This window comes from Ictalurus punctatus, chromosome 25 (assembly GCF_001660625.3).
Source record: "Ictalurus punctatus breed USDA103 chromosome 25, Coco_2.0, whole genome shotgun sequence".
NCBI classification, from domain to species: domain Eukaryota; kingdom Metazoa; phylum Chordata; class Actinopteri; order Siluriformes; family Ictaluridae; genus Ictalurus; species Ictalurus punctatus.
This window is the reverse complement of record NC_030440.2, coordinates 18,998,740-19,003,202: the sequence shown is the minus strand read 5'-3', so window position 1 is coordinate 19,003,202 and position 4,463 is coordinate 18,998,740.

Below are 4,463 nucleotides of genomic sequence, written 5' to 3'. Positions count from 1 at the left end.
TGAACATCTCTTTGTTCCAAAAGTCCAAGGGAAGAATACGGGGTGCCTGAGGGTGCGACTCTCTCTGCTTGGGGCTTGAGCAAGACCAAGTGAAACTTTGTGAAAGTGAAACCAGGTTGCAGTTACCTAAAAGCGCTGTGTGGTCAGTCCATTTGTCAAGTTGCAGGGTTTGAGTCAGATTTCACTCTGAGTCAGAGTCTAAATCTGTCAGCAGGAGCATCATGTCAGCAGTCAGTGCAGGAGATGTCAGGACCAGACACTGAATCACTAATATGATCAATGCCAAGACAACCAGCACAGACAGTAGTTGGTGCCATGCTGCCAATCACTGGCTTTATTTGTAAGGTTTATTTATCACAAATTAGGGTACACACTGAGGATTTTTTTTTTTTTTTAAAGTATTTTAGGTAATACCTTCAGTGCAGCACTTATAGATCTTCTCGCCAGAAAATAAGTTCCTTACCTCATTTAATTACCCAGATGTCTTCAATTCATCTACTTTCACCTGCAATATTTTCACTTTTTGAAAGTGTGTGTGTGTGTGTGTTTTTTTTATGTACTTTGCAGTTTGTGGTTTTGGTTTCCGGTGTAACAGCCAGCACCTGTCTTAACCATGGTCTGCTAACATTGATAATTCTCTTTCCCTCTGTGGCCAACACGACACTTTTACTAGCTCTGAGTAGGATTTGAATCGAGGCCCCCAAACCACTAAACCTGTTGCAGTTCCCTGTCAAAGTGGCAGCAGAATAAACAACTTCCTTTGTCAGTGGTATCTCCACAGGTTAAACCAAATCAAATGTAATGTCTTCTTTGGAGAACAAAATACAGGTAAGTTGTTTGTTTTGGGGGGGTTTTTGGTCAGATTTTTGTGGATTAAGTATCAGTTTACATTAATAGCTGATTTAACAAATCAAGTACTGTATTTGTATCCAAATATTAAAATATAACACAAAGCATATCCAGACAGGAAACTGAGAAGCTCCTTCTTGGATTGTATTTAAAGGCAGGAAAGAAACCAGTCGTGTCTGAATTCAAATACAACTGTTGTCTATAACATGTTGAGTTCCTTTATCTGGATGATTTTGTAGGTAACTACATGTATCCTTGGTTGTCCTTTTTACTGTAAAATCATACCATATACATCAGCATTGGTGGAGCACCAGAGCGAGGGTAGAGGGAGAGGGTTGTGTATAAATCTCAATAAAATCTAGTTGTAATTATTTTGTTAAGCATCTCAATATTTTTAACAGGTTTACAGGATGGATAGATCAGTAGTCGGGATTCCTGGAATGAGCAAAGTAAATGTCCAAAACATGTTTTTATTTTGAGGATAAGTAGGTTAAACAGGAAGCTACGGAGAACATGCAAACTCCACACACACAGGGCTACTGGCCATCAACTTTTGTAATGACTTTCACAGAATAAAACTTAAGGAAGAAAACACATGCTGCTTTAGGAAAATAAATGATGATAGACTGATGTGATGAAGCGGGGTAGGTATGCGGCACATGTCCCTGTGAACGAGCTATTACTATAGAAACGTCGAGCAAATTGATTTTGACCTTTGACTTGCTGCTGCACTACTAGAAAACTAATCAGCTCCTTCCGACCACTGGTGGTCCTGGTGAAGTGGCACAGCTTGCTGCTATAACCGTTCGTTTATTTATGTTCACAAAATTTCCTTTTATTACAGACGTTATCATACACAACTGGTGTCATATCACAGGTGATGTAGAGATTAACTATGTAGAGACTAGAGGTAAACTATGATGTAGAGAGATTCACTATCGTCACCGTGCAGCAGTTTTGTGTGCTGCTGTTCCGCAATATTACGTGGAGTCACATTCGAACAAGGCACATGCAAATGAAGAGTGTACGTGTTATTTTAGTCTTTTTCTGTTTCCTGACACGCTGCACTAGTGTAGGAGTTCAGCAATAAAAAACTGACCAAAAATAAAGACCTTCTCTGTCCTTCTACCTCCACTAGCTCCTCAGAAACACTGCGTGACTCCGAATCAGTGGCACAACAGAAGTTGAGAAAACGAACAAGAAAATATGCAGAAACATTGGATTTGGATTTACAGCTCAATTCTAAATCTGGAATAAATAGTGTAGGATGGACAAGGCTCCGGGTTTTGGGAAATTCATGTCTGTTTGGGGTCATTTTCCAAAAATGAACTAGAACAGATAGAACCTTATAAATTCATGATGTTGACATACAGAATATCAGTTTACTGGAAATATATTTTGTATGTTTCCTGTTTTAATAATAGACTTTAATTATACAGACAGACTCCTGCTTTCTCTCTCTCTCTCTCTCTCTCTCTCTCTCTCTCTCTCTCTCTCTCTCTCTCTCTCTCTGTGTGAGTGTTTCCTGCTGATACAGAATCTCAGTGTATAAACTGCAGAGGGATATTCCCCATCAATAAACAGAACACACACACACACACACACACACACACACATGCACAGACACACTTTTGCTCATGCTGGAACGTTTCTCTTTTATCACTCAAGCAATAGAAAGTGTCCTCATGCTGTGTCTATGTGTGTGTATGTGTGTGTGTGTGTGTGTGTGCGCATGTGTGAATATGCTAGGTTCACACATACACACAATACACACTGTGGTTTCTTGTGTGCTTGGTGTTATGTAATGCACTCTTTCCAGGCTGTTTAATCCTAGTGCTGATAAGAGGATTTCTCTCACACCCGCACCCCCCCACCCGTGATTTTGGTTATAGTGTACACTCCTGCACAAAGTGTGTACTTTAGCACTATCATTTGCGTGTGTATGGTATAATGAACCCATAAACAGATAATTCTTAATTTCATTATACATATGTATAGTGACAATAAAAGGCATTCATTCATTCATAAAAATAAAATCAAGTACATGCGCTTTAATAAAGTATATAAATTGTAATCGTTGGCAAATTGCTGTGGCGCAAGATGAACAAAACAATCTGGGTGTGGTTTTGTAGGAAAAGAATCAACTCTGCGTCATCACAATCACACCACCCTGTCACAGTATTTTACTAGTACAGTAACACACACACACAGTTTATCATTTACATAATGCACTGTCATTTATCTATATAAAGATAACTATTCCCGATTTAATGATAACAGTACACAAAATCATAGCAACGGTACATTGTGTAAGAATATAAAGAAAGTGTGTGAGTGTGTGTGTGTGTGTGTGTGTGTGTGTGTGTGTGTGTTATGTGACATAGTATTAGTCCTCCTCTGCTGCACCTGTCTGAATGGGAAGATTGTAAACACTGGTGCTTCATTTCCTTAGCAAATATTGATGTGTGTAATGAACAGATAGAGAGTCCAGAGTGAGGGTCCAGCTGTGTGTACGAACAACACATACCTCGTTATCGTCCCCTCAGGACTCTAGTGTGCACTTACAGCACAAAGGGAGGAGGAGGAGTGTGTATCAGAGTGCATATATTATTTTACAAAAATAACCTTTAATACAGTATATTACCGTCTCATTTAATAGACTGGATAATAATATTACAAGCATATATTTTACAATATGCAGATTATTGCTATATAGATTATAATAACTATAAATATATTAATCCATTCATTGTCTATAGTGCTTATCCTACAGGGTCACAGGGAACCTGGAGCCTATCCCAGGGAGCATGGGGCACAAGGCAGGGTACCATCACCTACACATGGTAAATAGTCTGCAGTTATATAACACTTTTTTAACCTTAGTGGTTCCAAACCACTTTACACTGTGTCTCATTAACCCATTCACACACACAGTAGCACAGCTGCCATGCCACAGGCGTGCCTGCTGCACAGCTGCCATGCCACAGGCGCTAACTTGCCATCGGGAGCAACTTGGGGTTCAGTGTCAAGGACACTTCGGCATGTGGAGCCACATGGGCCGGGAATCAAACCACTAACCCTACGATTAGTGGACAACCCGCTGTACCACCTGAGCCACAGCCATCCACTACATACATTCATACACTACAGGCACTTTGGACATGCCAATCAGCCCTACAATGCATGTCTTTGGACTGGGGGTGGAAACCGGAGTACCCGGGGGAAACCCCCGCAGCACGGGGAGAACATGCAAACTACGCACACACAGGCTGCACACACAGGGCCACGGTAGGACTAACCCTGGAGGTGTTAACCACTAAGCCACCATGCACCCACAAATATATTAATATATACATAAATACAATATAGGAAATATAAATATATTCTGCTTTATATGAAGAAAAAAAAACCTCTGTATATCGATCAAATAATATATTAAACATGCATTAAACTATACTAGGCTATATATTTACATTTACATAATCATACCAATATCCCTAAAATCTTTTTTCTTTATATTTCTATTTGAGGACAATCAATGCCACAGAATAGTATTTCTATAATGTTAATGAATTATAAATTATGTGAATTATTATTAATCTGATAATAATTCA